Here is an 18,017-nt window from a genome sequence, read left to right on the forward strand (position 1 = left end):
AAAGCACACAACAGATAAACACAGCTTTTTTCGCAACTGGACTTTTTAAAGAACTGTAAAGACAAGTGTTCTTACCAGGGGTGGGCGGAATTTGCTGAATTGACTTTCACAAATTATCGCGAAATTGCTAAAAATCTCCACGAGCACGCGAAACTTTCGCAAAGATGCGGAGATTGCTTTTCCCGCCCGTTCGCGAAGTGTCTTTGCGTGCTTGCAGGGAAATATATCTCCAACTTGCCCATGCGGTCGCTAATGGGCGTGGCCATCTTGCTCGCGATGCTTATTTCCTGTTCCAGGTCGAATGACGTGTTCGCGATCGCAAACTCTCGAGGGACAGTGCGACCAGCTACCAACAATCCAACATCTCGTGGCGCATGCGAACGGATAGGAAAACTCATTGGCGGACGCAGGAACTCGGTAAGTCGTGACCGTGCGCGCGAGAACGCATTTTTAAAGCGTGAACAAGAAAAATACTTCCGTTTCGCGGCAGATTTTTGTCTTGACATTTTCGCGATCTCCGCAGAAAGCGAAAATGTCGAAATATCGCAAATTCCGCAAGCGGAACTAAATTTACTGCCCAGGCTTAGTTCTTACAATTGATTCGGGAGTTCCTGTACTTTCATCAGTTAACTCCATTTTATAGGTAATCTAAGGCCCTAATTATGATATAAACGCTAAATTCTGATCCCTGTGCAAACACCGGGATCTGAATTAGAAGTTGTTTCATAAATATCTCACCCTCTCAGATTTCCCCTGATAAATTCCGGCAGGTCAAACCTGCAAAATGTATCAGGGGAGGGTGAAAAGGCCCGGAAGAAAGGCAAAACTGAGGGGGATATTCTCAAGAACGTGTGTTAATAATTGCAAAATTAGCTTAACACAACTTTGCATATCGCAGTCTATCACGGGAAAATAACACCGTATTCTCAACCCAGCGGCACCATGTGAAAGTCCCACGATAACGTGCCAAATGAGCGCGTTAAAATGAATGCGACGCAGGAACAAAGCAAAACGCAAATGCGAAAAAAGTTGTGATGTGGCCAATCGCGTTACAAAAATCATCGATAACCAGTGACAGGCCAGCAATTCCCATGCATCATGTGGAAAAATGCACTATAAATGAAAAGTAAAAAAAGGCCAAAATGCACCCGGACCGAGTGCAGAGAACAACGCAAACTCAACAATCCCCACAGACCACCAGCAAGGAACCTCTGGGTCGGGGAAGGCCAAGGAGAAGAGGAAGACGTGGTTCAATCCGCAGGAAAACAGGATCATCGTTACGGAGGTGACAGAACACTACCAACAACTGTTCAGCACCACAAACATGTCATTGGCAACAAAGACGCAAATATGGCAGACTCTCTTGTTATGTTATGCTATGTTATTGGGTTTTTATAACACGCGCAGCTACTCCTAGGAGTGTCCCAGCGCGAGCCTGCGAAGTACCGAATAAGAGAAGAATTAGAACAGAAAGGTTTTTAGCTGTTTCTTGAATTGCCCCAGCTTTTGGATGCCGCACAAAGAGAAAGGCAAAGAATTCCAAGCCGTGGCTGCCCTAACGGCCAGAGATCTGCCCCCCATTCTTTGAGGCGCACACGAGTAATTTGTGCAAGCAGCTGAGATGACGATCTCAGGTGCCTAGTAGGTAAGTAGAAAGCAAAACGCTTTCTAAGATATAAAGGTCCTCCATCATGCAAAGCATGATGCGCTATGACCAAGGCCTTAAACTCAACACGTTTCCTAACTGGAAGCCAATGCAGCATGCGCAGATGATGCTTGATACTCTTTCTAGTAGGAATGTTTAGCACCAGCCGGGCGGCTGCATTCTGGACTACCTGCAATCTTTTAAGAATATAGTCAGGAAGGCCCAGATACAGCCCATTGGCATAGTCTAACCGAGAGAGGATCAGTGCGCGGGTTACTGTTTCCTTCGCTGGCCTAGGTAGTAGTGGAAGGAATTTCTTGAGAGACTTTAATATCCCAAAGCAAGAATCGAGAAGGACAACTGTTCATCGAACCAGACCCCCAGATTTTTGACTGGTAGACCCGAACAAGAAGGCATGGGATAGTCAGATGGCCAGAGAGATTCCCTGAAGCGCGGGGGAAATCTACCATAAAGGAGAATTTTTGTCTTTTCCTCGTTACATTTAAGTTGAGCGGCAGAGAGCCATTGGAAAACGGCTGTCAGACACTCCTTCACCCGCGCGGCAGAGAATTCCGATTTACCCCAGGTAAATAGAAGTTGGGTGTCATCGGCGTAAGCAACGATCTTGGCACCCCGCTCTTCTGCTAATTGGACCAGAGGAGTAACATATATGTTAAAGAGCAGAGGGCTCAAAGAAGACCCCTGCGGGACTCCAATGGTCACACATTGGAGAGGAGACGAAAAAGGCGTGAGCCAGACCTGTTGCGAATGCCCCGCAAGAAAAGATTCCAGCCACTTCCAGGATTGTCCAGAGATGCCTATGTCCGCTAGCTGAGCCAAAAGCAGTGCATGGCGAACAGTGTTGAACGCTGCCGACAGATCCAGCATTATGAGAGCTGCACTTCCGCCCGAGTCCAGACAGTCTTGAATAGCTTCAGAGACCTCAACCAAGGCGGACCCAGTACTGTAGGCAGCTCTAAAACCAGATAGTGCTGGATGAAGTAAACTGGACCCCTCAACAAAATCCATAAGTTGTTTGTTGAATGCCTTCTCACACATTTTCACCATACAGTGGAGCAGAGACCATGTTAATGCTGTTGCAGCATTGAGGAGGACAATAGAAGAGGTCAAGAGGCGCTGGAATGATGTAAAGGCCAAAACCAAGAAGAAGCTCAATGCCAACATGAAAGCAGCAACGCTCATTGGAGGTGGGGGTCCAGCGGCACACCAGGAGCTGGATGACTTGGAGAAAATGGTTGCCACATCAGTCGGGACATGGTGCCAGGAGTTGGGGATCCGGACACTGCTCAAGATGACCTGACTCAACATCAACAGGGTGAGTACCGACCAGGGACAGGGGGGACGGGGGGAGATGGGCCCAATGGCACACACGCACATGTAAGTACAGCACACTGCACACCCACAATGACTCTGGATCATGTCCCTGATCACCGTGGCACACCACAGCACACGCACAAACACCAAGTAGGCCCCCGTACCCCATGTCCCCAAAGCGGTCCCACACCACACATCACCAATCTCACCACCAACACATGCACACGTGCAAAACCCAGCAAAGATGCCCTTTTTGAGCCACACTGACAAAGCAAGTGGCACTACATGACTATCAGCATGGCTGCAAGCCAATCATCATGACATTGTGCTCGCCACGACACTGAGGTGGCTGAGTGTGGACCACAACTGGAAAGGATCAGGTCACACCCTGACAAATACACGTGCACAAACAACCCCTGAGGTCAACAACACATCTGTGGACAAACCATGCCCAAGAGTCACAACTCGACCAACAGCCCTAAACAACCCAGTCCGGTACATCTCAGCACTGTGGAGGAATAGAAGGCAAAGGCACACCGCCTGAAAGGGATAAGGGGCCACAAAATCAGAGCTGCAGGGGTGACTCACCCACAATGCTGCACACACACACATAAGAATAAGAGCACCTCGACATTGACAACAATGTGGTACAAACTGCAACACTTTCACACCAGTACACAGGACACAACTGGTGCCGCATGGGTGTACAAAATGGCCAATCACTCCTGGCATAGCAGGAAACAGTGAGATGACAAGGTACGAGTACAACCTCACATCCCTGATGTCGTACAAATGTCCACTGTACCGCATCAAATAGGCAACTCACCACAAACAGTCACAATGTACATTGTCATGCAGTCTGCATGTAAACTACACCAATGCGTCAACATAGATGGAACACACTGTGAAACTGCATCACCCCTTTACATTGCAGAGGGACAATCAACACCTCCTGCAGAGCAGACCCTACATCACGTCAGTGATGATGAAACTGACCACCAGCACATCGACCTGGACGAACTCCAACGGATCATGGACACCCTCTGCACTCCACCTCCAGTAGTAGGTCAGCCCAGCACCATCGAGGTGAGCCCACCCCCTGCACAGACCACACAGCAGGAAGCACCCACCACCATGTCTGGTTACCAGCACCTCACCGAAGAACACATCGTGTTCCAAAGCCGTGTGTTAGACTGCCAGAGGGGGCTGGCTGAAGAGGTGCGGCTGGGGTTCCAACTCATGGCAGCCAAACTGGATGCCAAACGTGGGTGTCTAAGTCCCATCAGGGACCACTTACACTCCCTAACGGTCACCCACAGTCCGCCCCATGCCCTCCAACAATCCATGTCTGGCGTCGCTGGAGTCATGACTCGGAGACGACAACAACAGTCCAGTCAGAGTGGCTACAGCGATGTAATCCGTGATTTGGGAAACATGAGGAGGGTCATGGAGAACACAGAGTGGATGCCGGTGCAAAGAATGGCCACCACGGCTGCACACGAGAAAGCTGTAGATGGTATAGTCCATGCCCTGCAGATCCTCATCATGGGAGTGATGCCACAAGAGATTGCGCAGATGAATACTGCTGCTACTTCTACATCCAAATCTCCGGCCCCTGATGTGTCAGTGTCATACAGTGCTGCAGACCAAACACCACCACCCACATGCAAGGCACATGAAACATCAGAGGCCAAAGATGAGGATTAATCTGCCTCAGTGGTAAGTAGGAAGCAGTAGCATTCATCTCCGCCATATGGCTTCTCACTGCTTGGTTCTGCACTCTTCATCGTGCCCTGGAATGACACCTTCCACTATCCCCCGATACACCCAGTCACACTAACCTTGCACCTCGACAGGGACTGCCACATTTTGTTTGCAAAACTATAACACAGCAATCAGCCTGCGGACTGGACTCTTTCCCTTCCCAGTAACTTGTCAATCCCCATAGGACTATGGCAGGCCCTCCACGGGGCAACATTGTAAAGTGTTGTCTGCATGGCCCAGTACTAAGACAGCTTCAACACTCCGCTGTACGTGAATAATACCGTCCAATACACACAGATGTGTAATGTACATGATTAATCAAGTATGAAAGCATGTACGAATGTAGGGGCAGTGATTCCCTTTATGTCCATGTTGCACATGTTGTGGGACTTGAGTCACAGGGTGCATCCCTGCATCGTGGTGGTACATATCTGACCCCAAAAGAAGCCCTGTTGTCAATTGTAGGTCACAAATGACAGCCTATATGCAATTGAGTGGGACACATGTGAGACGATGATGTGTGGGATTCTGTACTATCCCTGACACACAGAAATGGCATTTCGAATATATGACACCCCAAACAGCCTCTCTGTACAGAGGTGACACCCCCAAAACCTATTCCTAATTTTCGATATTGTTGGCACTACATGTTGCACTTACACTTGTCAGAGTGATGTGCCTGTACACAGGAGTGACATACACTCAGGCAATGTGTGTATGAAAGATTTTATTTGCACATGCTGTGCCTGTGCTCATTCTGTACTGTCCCATGTCTGCTAAGGACTGTGACAATGTGACGTGCTCATGTGAAGAAATTGTCAATTATGGTGTTCCGACGGGCTATTCCTGCTGCAGCTAAAGTGGGATGTGATCCACATGCCTCATCTTCCTCATCATTGTCCAGTGCATCTGGCACTTGTAGCCATGGGGCATTGGTGTGTACACATATGTTGTGTAACACACAACATGCAACGATCATCTTACACATGATGTCTGGGCTGTACAGGAGCCTTCCACCTGTGATGTCCAGGCACCCGAAACGTGACTTCAACACACCAAATGTGCATGCCACGATGCCCCTGGTGCGTTTGTGGGCCGCATTGTACTGCCTCTGGGCCTGTGTGTTCGGGGCTCGGAGGGGTGTCATCATCCAAGGGCAGAGTGTATATCCTTGGTCACCTGTGACAGTGCAGAGAGACATGAGACAATAGTTGGTGCAGCATGATATGTTGGCAGGCTCACTGGTTCATTGGTGTGTGATATGTGTGCCTAAGTGATTCCTGTTTGACATGTACTGCTTGTAGCAAATGAGTGGCATCAATGTGTATTACGTAGCCTCACTGCTGCTCTTCCCTCCTCCCGAGCACATTTACTACAGTGCGCAGTGCGGTTGCATCACTTGCACTCCTCTGGCACACCATTGTCATGCCTGTCTGCGCATGTCCACAACCCTGACTGTGACACTGTGATGTTGTGTGTTGAAGGTGGGCAGCCACGTGTGTGTAGGCCTATAGTAAGGACAGGGCAGAAACAGATGTAGAGTTCATGGCTGGCTGAACTCGCGATGCGGTTGAGGGTAGACTTTTGGCTCATGCTGCGGTAATGGCGACACACACAACAGTTGGCATGTATGATCCCAGACCCCGAGCAGGCTTGCACTCCCACATTTACCCCTTCGACCGAACCCGCACTCCGGGGGCATGACACATTGCAACATTGTCCATTTCGTGACAGGTGGCGCCGACACCACAACAGAGACAAACGCATTAGTTACTGCCTTGTTAAGGCCATAACTTAACCACGCCCAGAGCTCCGGTGTCCCTCATGCATACATAATGACCACACGGACACACTTAGATAGTTTGTGGAACTGGCTACGGGCACGTGCACCCTGCCCCTTTTATTGCCAGGGTCACATGTACAGTAACGCAAGAGCTGGCTGGGTGTGGGGCGAGTGTAAGCCAGCTCTCATGGAGTGGTTGCTGCTGGCAACAACTTGGACAGTGATCACTATTTAAGCAGAAACAGAAAACACCAACATAACGCAAACAATTGTGAAGCATCATGGTGGTAGCCGGAGCAAGTACAGAGGTCACCCAATATGCAATCAGAAGGGTCAGTGAGTCGAAGTTCATTGATGTTGGGGCACCAGAGCCGAGCGTGCTCATGTGATGAGATTGTTTAGGGTTGTGTCCCTTCTGGATATTCCTGCTGCAGATGCAGTGGGGTGTGTTACATGTTAAAAAGAAACTGTCAGGTAAGGTTTTGAAGTCTTTATTCAGCTTAATAGATAAGCCACCAACTCCTGCTGCTAGCCTGCAGTTACTCCAGAGGAAAACTGTCTCACAGAACGCAACCATGGAGACAGAATGTAACAGGCTCATGCAGTACAATTTTGAAAGATCACAACACATCCCCTTTACAGAGGAAACAACAATAAGATAGAAAAGAACAAAATTACTAAAAAGAAACCATGTAGATAATTCATACCAATTATGCAAAAATCATTACAGAGCATTGTAAATAGAAATATAATCATACATCAAAAGAATTATGCATTTGGTGAAATAATTAGGACATTTCATAATCCTCATACCTTTTTGGAAGATGATGTGTCCTAAGAGGGTGAGGTGAAGAGTCTCTAAAGGGAAGTGCATCAGGAGAAGGTGAAACATCTGGACATGATGGAAACATAAATTTATCACCATGAAACTTCACCAATCGAGACATACTCCACTTACCACCATTGTGTACAGAGACAACATTTGTGTATACAGCAACAATAACAAAAGGTCCCATGTAATCGGAGATACCTTTCTTGTGCCAGCGTGGTCTCTTAACCCAAACCCATTCTCCAATTGCCCATTTTACATCTTTAGTAGATTTCTTTTCATCAAACCTTTGTTTATACGAGTCTTGATACATTTTGATTTTATCCCTCAACTCTTCTTCACACAAAATAGGACCTTGAATTGGAGGTAACCCATTTGCGTTGAGTTTAGAGGAAGTAACTCTGCCACGTAATATCTGAAATGGGGACCTCTACAAAACACAGTTAACAGAAGTACAATGAGCCCACAACATTACACCTGCCTCATCTTCCCTATCATCGTCCCAGGTCTTCCCCACTGCCTGAGGTGACATTGTTGCGTGAGCTGTCCACAGCACAAAACTCAATCAGAAAGGGCCTATGAGTTGTGGTGCACTGAGTCAGTGGCACATGAAGAGCTGAGCAGCATATCAAGCTGATGATTGCATCCACGCCAGGTGTGAGCAACTCTGGTAGTCTGGCAGTGGGACTCTTTTGACTCTGGCATTTGTTGGTTGGAGGTGGCCCTGGCTGTGGTGGCCTGTGCCTCCGCGGGGATGCATCTTCTGGGCAGGTCTGGACTCGATTTGATGTGTGAACCCTGGTGGACGGCAGTTGAGGCCAGTGGCAGCGGTCAGCGCAGGGCCGCAGACAATGGCATTGAGAACCCTCAAGCCATTGACCCAGAGGCCATCCAATTTTCAATCAGACAGGGTATATGATTTGAGCTGCACAGAGTTAGTGGACCCGGATGCAGTGCGGCCGGCACAGGCACACCCGCAAGGGACGGTGACTTGCGGTGCACTGAGGTAGCGCCATGAGAGCTGAGCGGGTCCTCGTCCATGTCCAAGGTGAGTGTCAAGGCCACAAGATTCTTCTTTCTGATGTCTTGCACAGGAACAGAGATGCTGATTCCCAACTCCCCTTCAAGGATATTTCTGCGGGCCAGTTAAATATCTAGACCCTCAAATCTACCCCCGGGGGAGAAAGGGGAGTGGATAAAATAATAAACAAGAAGAGGCTGGTCCTGAAACGGTCTTCTCTCTTACGTCTGCTTCTTGGTTCTATCCGCAGACTGCGTGTCAACTGAGAGAATCTAGAAATCAAGCATCAAGTTATACATTTATCCTACATGTACTGTGTCCCAATTTTTATTCTGCTCCTATGATCTTATACTACCCTTCGTTTCTGGCACTGTGCCTCTCCTCTATATTTCTTTTCTTTCTTTTTGAAAATAACACTCTGGAATTCACCTGTCAACAAGATATCACTGAATGTAAGTATTTCCTTATTTACCCTTACGCTCTCCTATTCTCTTAATTAGCATATCTACTTACTTGAGTGTGTGTACTTATTTTCTGTAGATACTCTTCATAAATTGTTACTGAATTCCTTGCTAGTTGGAGTCTAAGACCTTTCTAGCTGCACCGTATTTCCCTCTCAGAAATGTTTTAACGTTCTTCCCTTTTCTTGCAGGAATTTTGACGTATTTCTTATCTTTCTGTACGTTCTATCCAAGTCTATATTATTTACAATATTCACATATGTCTTGACATCTTCTATCAATTCTATAGATCACTTAGCTTATAACTTCTTTTCTGCCCAGGATATTCTTCGACGAGTTTCTTACACCAGCTTTGGTTTATCACTTGGGAAGAGGCGCCACCAACTGTCGCTTCAGCAACTTCTCCTTGTTGGCAATATACTCGGTATGAACTCTAACTGTTTTCTTTCCTAACTACTTCCGACGGAGGTAGCGAACGACAACCGGATGAAAGCCCGACGAGATATTCTCTACACTAATTCCGTGGAGAGATAGATTAACCCTGCGTACTTCGTGAATTCTCTGGTGAAGTGCGCGTTTGTTCCAGCGCGCGCGCCTCAAACTGCCTCTGAGCACCTGTGGGGAAGAAATAAACTAGACCGCCGCAATGATTAGAAGGCGGCGGCCATCTTTAGACTCCTTTTCCGATTCAACCTGGTCCAGCCATTGCCTCTGGCCCGTACTCTTTCTCCTGGTCCATGACCTCCGCCCAACACTGTGCCCGCTACTGTTAAGCCATCCTTTGAGTCCTGACAGTGAGTGTCGCGGAGTGTTTTGGGGGACAGTGGAAGCTGTTCTTCCAGTGCATGATGCAGAGAGCAGTACCAAGCAGAAACAGGCAATATGGAGGAGATTAATACTACAGACTCATTCTCAACTCCAAGTCAGTATCAGCTACATGATGACGAAGACAACCCCCAGGCCATATACTCAGATGCCACCAAAGTCCAACCAGAAAGTGTCCATGACTTTCGTGGCACAGAATCAGTGGCACCAGAGCTGGAAGGGGATGCAGTCTGCGATGATGCCTGTACAACGATGTAAACTCTGCAATGGACAATTCAAGACTCAGCTCCAAATGGTTGACCTACAGGACTGCAGTGTAGGCCGGAGGCAGCGGTCAGCATGGGCCCAGAGCCCCGTGTTGACTGCACACATGTACGTCTTGTGCCCCCTGCCGCCACTGCACACAATTACTGCATCGTGTGGGAAGGTAGCTATGGCGTAGAAGCCTTGCTTGGTTTCCAGCTTGTTAGACCCGGACTTGTGGCATGGCCATCTCTGACCCCTGGCCACACCCCCTGACCCGTACACCTCATTCAGTCCCCCAGTACACGGCCTAGCCGGTCCTACCCACCAGGACCCACGCACACCCGACCCGGACTTCCCTGTCCGTGCCCTCCATCTTCCCAGCACCACCGGGCCTGCATGCCCACTTCCTGCACCTACGATGGCTGCCCGGCCCCAGCACAACCCAGGCCTAGAGGCGCCACCCCGGCTGGGGAACATCGCACTCCCATAGAGTGAGAGAGGGAGGAGCAGTTTCCATCACACCTCCTGCCTCCCCTCGGGAGATGGGTTTCGATCGGCCCTCTGGCCTCCCTGAGGGCTGGCTCCACGCCTGATGGGTGTCTGGGACTCCTCCCGACCCGGCCCTGAAAGGATCAAAGGACAACATGGCAGGAAACTCCAACGAGCGCCCCCCAGGCGCTAAGACTCCTGCCTACACGGACCCCGGACATCAAAGAGGAGCTGACCTATATCAAGGGGTGCTCTGGGGCTATCTGGCAGATTCGACTCTGGAACGACGAGAGCCCTGCTGACGTGGTCGCGGCTCCCTTGCAACCTTGGAACCCCTGAGCCCTGCTGAGTGACTCGCGGCTCCCCTGAAGATCATAAGACCTCCGAACTTGTGCTTGAGCCCTGCTGAGTGACTCGCGGCTCCCCTGAAGATCGTAAGACCTCCGAACTTGTGCTTGAGCCCTGCTGAGTGACTCGCGGCTCCCCTGAAGATCGTAAGACCTCCGAACTTGTGCTTGAGCCCTGCTGAGTGACCCGCGGCTCCCCTGAAGATCGTAAGACCTCCGAACTTGTGCTTGAGCCCCGTTGAGTGACTCGCGGCTCCTACAGACTCCTCTGGTCCGGCTGGACCGCAGCGTATCCCCCGGCTCGAGGATTGTGAGCTGTGCATTGGGTACGCCCCTGCACCTATCCGGATCCCCCAAAGACTGTCCCGCTACCCCCTTCCCTACCGAGACTCTCTGAGCCCGTGCTCTATTTTGTACATATCTACCTTGGTGATCATAAAGATCTGACGAAGCTGAATAGATAAAGATCTGTTCCCAAGAACCTACCGTGTGGTGTCTCTTTGTCGTGTGGTGCCGTGTGTGCGATCCTAGATACGAGACTCTTCCCCCTGAGGAGTCTCCCGCCAGTGCCCGGCTACGATACCCCGAGGGTAGGTCTCAGGGTGTTCAGGTAACCTCCCTGACTCCTCTGGGGTCACCTTCTAACACAGCTGTTCCTGCGCAGTGTGTGGAAAGTGAAGGTACTGGGGTACCAAGCTGATGATGGCATCCAAGACAGGTGAGAGGAACTTGGATAGGGCTGGCTGTGAGACTCCTCTGACTCTGGCAGTTGTTGTTGTTGTTTGGAAGGTACCAGAGGCCAACATGTGCAGCACAGCCAGCAGCTTTGTCTGCAGAGGGATGTTGGTTGTCCGCTGTGTTGGTACGGTCGGCCTGTGGGCAATGATGGTCTGGATTCGTAGGATGGTTGTCCTTTTGAGCCTGTAGTGGGCAATGACATCCTCTGGTGTTAAGTCTGTGAGGCTGGTGCGTTTTCTGAAGGTCCGCTGTCTTTGTCTGTGCTGCCTCTGTGGTGGTCCGGGGGGACGGGACAGGGGATCGGGGAGGTGGCGGGCCTGGGAGTGGCGGGGGTGGGTGTTGTGGCCCTCTTGGGGCTCCGATCTGCATGATGAGTAGCTCCATGGCATCTGTGTGTGGCTCTGGGCTGGGCTCCCTTTATGGTGCAGGGTGTCGTCCGACTTAACACCAGGTCGGAGCAGGTGTTAAATCCCTGCTGCTAACACACCTTATCGCATGTTTTGTGAACTTATCGACGATCTGGCTGGTAGTTGAGAATGTTGCGAAGTGGTGTTGTTGCGGCTTTTTGCACAGGAACTCCTACTCTGCATCTCAGTAGCGTTAGTTGCCGGTGTCATCTGTGGTGATATTTTTTGCGGCTGTTATCGCCAGAAAACTGGTGATATCTGCTGTCAGCACCAGCTTGTGAATAGTGCGATGAATTTATCTCCACTTTGGCGGTGATAAAATGCCGCTAACTCGGCGATAGGTCCTTGAGAATATGCCCCTGAGTGTGTTAAACACGGATTCTGCATGGTATGCCCCATATTCCTCTGGAACTCAGAATAGGAGGTATTTGGTACGTGGTAAATACCTCGTCCTGGGGCAATGGTATTTACCATGTGGTAAATACCCCACCCTATCCCATCAAACTTGTAATGAGGGCACTCATGAGGAGAGATGATGTGGCTTAACAGCTAGGGAGGTCGACCTCAACTCTGGGGAACCGGGTTCGAGTCACGGCAGCAATGCTCAACATCCTGTGATTCTGGGCAAATCACTTAATCTCCTCGTGCCTTACAAAAATGAATGTGTCCTTATGTAAAGTAACTGCTGCTCATGTAAAGTGCTCTGATACCTGATACCTTCAGATCATGTTCGCGCAATATAAAACTCTGAAATAAACAATTGGTATGTTAAGAATGCTAAAAACTAAGCACAATTTATGTATGGTGTCCTACCTATCCTGCTTCTAGAGCCATTTTCTCTCATTTATGTTTCTTGCCCAGAACTGCGCCCTCAGGGCAGCAGTGGGCATGGCAGACACTCCTAGGCCAAGTTTACTATTCTAAATCCAGTCCTAGAATATTTGGGAAAAACGCAACTTTCCCCCAAATACTCGAGGAGGTGTATTTATTATTCTAATGCCAGTCCTGGAATATTTTGGGGAAAGTTATAAAATTCTTCAAATAAATTAGTAAGGTTTGAAAAGTAGTAATTTCGAATTGCAGAAAGTGCTGCCCTGAGGGTGCAGCTCAGGGCAAAAAACTAGGGATATCCCCATTTTCCTTCATTCATAAGTAATAGATTAGAAATTAAGCACCCTGACAGACTCAAAAGAGTAAGGTGTCAAAGGCTATGGCCTTGTATACAAGTGGCCCGTTAAATTGTGATCCTTGCCAAAGAACTATTTGCACGTGATAGCAATAATAAGTAGTAATTACTAGGTGTGATAAAGACCGCACCCTTTGTTACATTTTGGAAGCTGAAACCTGCCGAAATTTACAGAGAGTAGAAGACCTTGCATTTACCGAGATATGGATTTTGTTGTGGGAAGCACTATAATATGCATGTTTCTGTGCTAAAACTCAGAACAGCGATAATGTTCATATCCGATAAATTCCAAACACCTCAGTGACGGATTTTTATCAGATGCAATAATGATCGCATCTGAGAGGGATAACTGTCATCAGGTTTATGTTATAAATACATAGTGACGTATATGTATGACAGCGTGCCAAAAAAGTTCAATTTCATGTTCAGTACCTGTATTATTTGCTTCCAACATTTCAAGAAAGTACTTACGACAGATATGTCAACATTATTATGAGAGGTAAAAAAGTTTGTACACACATATTACATATACTGCAAGATTCAGTTGGTTTAAAAAATGTCAAGGCATCATTTCCGTTTGTCATATTTCCTTTTTAGGTCTCGCCTAGCGTTGCAGCGCGAATGCGCTGCCATCGCTTTGCGAGGCATACAGTATATAATGTAGTGTGGAAGCTTCGTGGAAGCTCCACCCACTCTCTGCCCATTGTCTTTTGACTTAAATGCTGCCTTCCGATTGGTTTGAGGCTTGTTATTCCCTCCTCATTCATCATTTGTATCCTTCCAGGGCTATTGGCCCCTTTATTCCTGACACAATTTTCTTTTAGGTCTCGCCTAGCGTTGCAGCGCGAATGCGCTGCCATCGCTTTGCAAGACATGCAGTGTATACTGTAGTGTGGAAGCTTTGTGGAAGCTCCGCCCACTCTCTGCCCATTGGCTTTTGTCTTAAATGCTGCCTTCCAATTGGTTTGAGGCTTGTTAGTCCCTCCTCTTTCATCATTCGTATCCTTCCATGGCTATTGGCCCCTATACTCCTAACACTATTTTCTTCCCTGTCTCCCCACCCCACCGCCCCCTCCCTCAGTCTGTGACTTCTCACCCTCCCCCGCCTCCCCACTCCTGTTCATGTTTTCTTGCCTGCCGGCACTTCCGTTTTCATCTTTAATATTGCCACATTGAAATATGAAGTTCAAGATGCGTGCTGTACAAACATTTCTCGTGTTTAATGAACTAGATTTTAATGTTACTCTAAATATAATAAGACTCTAGGCAAAATTCGGGGTATGCATGGCAACTGATGCCTCTTAGTTCACAAATGGCATTGTTGTTGGGCGGGAGGAACGGCAGTGTGCACTTTTAAAAAATTCCTCTCAATTCAGTGCTATAATCTTGTGTACTGAGGTGATGCGCTAAAGAAATTCACTTTTTTTATTCTGAAGAGACATTATCGCACATTTACATCATGTCTACTGTATGATTAACATGCCGATCATTTTCACGGCTCGCCCACTGGCTCGTATATGCTTGGCTCGCCTCCGGCTGGCTCTACCTGTTAATTAATATATTGGCTCGTGCACCTCTAACAAGGAGAGATGAATAGATACATGACAGTGAGCCCGGTAGGTGGTAGAGAAATAGACTGGTACAGACAAACAGACAGTCAGTCTCCATTGCCTCACGCCAGAATCATCACTTTCGATAACCTGAAAATCTGCCGGCAACTCCAGCATGCCCCATCCTCATCCCCCTCACCTATTCTTAGCAGAAGCAGCAGATTTTGAGCTGTGCCCTGCTTGTGCAGAGGAGCATGGCAGAGGTTGTAGAAGCGCTGGGATCCCTAGCCTCTCCAGGCGGGCACCTAAGCCTTTCGGGTGCCTTTACACTCAGGATAAATGAATACATTTTGTTTTGTGCTTTAGTCGCCCCTCTGTGAGCACTGTCTGGTAGATGAAGCTCTGTGTTAATAAACACATTCAGAGAGGTGGTTGTGCACAAACAAACAAAAGCCACAATACCATACGTTTTGAACGTGTAGTTAAATACCTGCTCATCGAGTACCTCATTGGCTGATAATTCTATGGCACTACCAAAATTACATTTGGACACATTTGCTCAACTGTAAAAGACTCCCTTCTATGGATCATTTAACAACTCTGGGCTTTGGATTTAGGTAACCTACTTTGGATGCTGTGTAAAAGAGTAAATACAAAAATTAATGGAATGAAACTAAGCAACCAGTACTGTCTAAAACAGTGTGAAAACTGACACGCATTCTGGCATTTTGTTTAGTTAATGTCGATTTTCTCATAGATGAGAGTAAAGTACTCTTAATATCCTAATGAAATCTGCACACTTTTAACTAATAGCACGGGGCGACCTTTGACAACTAGGCAATGAATACATTTTCATGTACCCCTGAAGCCCCCCTGACCCCCGCCCCCTTGGCAAACTTCATTGCCTCCCAGTGTTTGGGGGATAACCAAGAGGCAGGAGAGTGAGTCCAATAGTCTAGAAAATGAAAGAGAAGCTGGGATTCGGATTCACATGCTCCGATCCCGATCGCGTTGGTTAGTCTGTAAGCACTATTTTTATTAATGAGTTTCACATCAATAAAGTACTACAGTGTGCATGTGTGGAGACACTTCACTCATAAGGTACGTGCCAAGCAATTGTTGACACAATCCACACTTTGCGTCTTTTTCAATATATTTATTATGAAGTGCAGGACCTTTACAAGGGATTTTGCACACTACATACATTCACTCAAAAAATAAGACGTGTAGGTAAAAAACATTGCCATTTACAATGTCAATAGCTCTAACTCACAAATGCGAGACTTATTTGCATTGCAAATGCTTGTTTAAGTTTGGAGTAACAAGAATGACTAAAATCTTTTAGATTATGATATCCAAATAGAACCTAATTGTGTTCTAGGAGGCCCATCCTGCAAGGTGAACAACTAGGATTGGACTTTCCCCTCCAAGTTCTTTTTACTACTCTGATAGATAAACAGCTAAATGTATGATTTAGGTACAAAAATTGTGCACTTTTCTATCAGTCAAGTTATTAAAAAATAAAGCTTTAATGAAGTGTGCAAAGCAGGGATAACAGTCAAACATGCATATTTAATTTAAGGTGGCATGAGGTAAGTGAAAAGATCGATCACTTTACGTTTTCTTTGAAGAAATAATTTCCAATTAATGTCTAATTTGGGTGTTAATTTTAATGAACACCTAAGATTGTGGCAGCTGTGAGTACGTTTTTCAGTTGGCTATAATCAACTCTTTATTAAAAAAAGCTGTATATTAAATACCTAATTCCGTCATATCTACTCCTAAATATTTCATACATCCTGTTATATTTGTATAATCAGAGCCCAAGCTTTCATTGTGTGCTGCTAATTTCCAGCTCTCCTAGATAAGATCGTGATCTGGCACAATGCTGTATATGTAGCATATTATTCTATACAACTTTAAACTTATAAAAGTTGTCATGCAGGCTTTACATAACACAGTCAAATGTATGAAGTAGAAAAGAAGGAATTGCATTTCCTCAGACCCGTTTCAACCAACTGATATGCCATTCAATCGATTTAAGAACTATTCAAGATGGCAAGACACATTTTCTTTCTCACTGAGTCTCACCTCTTTTTTCACTTCCTACTGGGGACTAGATAGGCCCAAAACATGTCCATGGAAAGTGAATAAGAGCCTTTGAAAAGTTTTCCCATTGTATTTAGGTCTGGGATCAGCCAACACCTAGAAACAAAGGCCTAGTTGAGATCTCTTTGAATAATAGTGGACCAGAGAAGTCCAGGTTGGTGTGGCTTTCGTTGATGCCACATTTTGCTTACACAGAATGCCATGCAAACTTCACATTACACCTAATAAATCCAAATATTCTTTCAGTGAACATGGGGGGTATCTTCAGAAGTTGGGCCTGGGATTAGCCAGCGCCGAGGGAAGGTCGCATATACTGAAAAGCAGATGGTAGAAGAACGTACCAGGACTAGCTTCTCAGTGAGCTTTGGAAGCTTGGGGATCACACCAAGAAAGACCCTGTTCATCATCATCATCATACATGATTATTTTGGATAACTCAAAACAATGAAACATTTTACAAGTCCCTGTTACCCACCATTCCTCTCCACAGAAAATCCTGCTTCAAGTGCTTTGGAATCAGAGAGGAATGTTGGATATTCCACCGAGGATCAGAAAAAAAATAATGTTTTGGATGATACTACCTGAATCCAGTCAGCAGGAAAGTTGGCTGGTTCGTCGGAGGATGCAGAAGGTGCAGTGGCATTCAAAGCTCTTCAGCTCCCACTTTTTACAAAGAAATTCCTGAGGCTGTGCCAAATCTGCCAGCCCCAGGGCCAGAGCATTTAACTGGACCCCCCCCTAGTGAAACTGTGCTGCAGGAATGGGATTGACACTCGATTGGACAGGATCTCTTCGAGAGTCCTCGCCATGGTGAAGCAGACCTGATGCCTGAAATGGGTAAGATTGCACAGTCAACTCTTCTCTCCATAAGTTGGCAGGGTATGCTCAGATGTGAGTCCCTTGCTCACTTTGCCACTGGATTCAAGCAAGCCTGGCTGAAGATGGCTGAAATGCCAGAAACCGGTCCTAGGAAGCTTGTTTCCGGTCCAGGGAAGGCATGGCTTGGCAGTTCGGGCTGGACTGTTCGCATGAGGCACAGGGTCAGACTGATTTGCATATGTCCATGTCTGAACTGGGGTGGCAGAGTGGGCTAAAGAACGGTGATGGATCAAACCCAGATCTGTTGACTGGGTTTGAGTGTTTGATTGGTTCTGATGCTCCGTCCATCACCACCCCCTTTTGTACCGCATGGAATTGCAGAATACTTCGGTCTCCTTAAATCAGCAAAATCACCATTAGACTGTGACTACCAAGGATCACTCTGACAGGAAATTAATCTTCT

Source organism: Triturus cristatus, chromosome 5_2 (assembly GCF_964204655.1).
Source record: "Triturus cristatus chromosome 5_2, aTriCri1.1, whole genome shotgun sequence".
Lineage (NCBI taxonomy): Eukaryota > Metazoa > Chordata > Amphibia > Caudata > Salamandridae > Triturus > Triturus cristatus.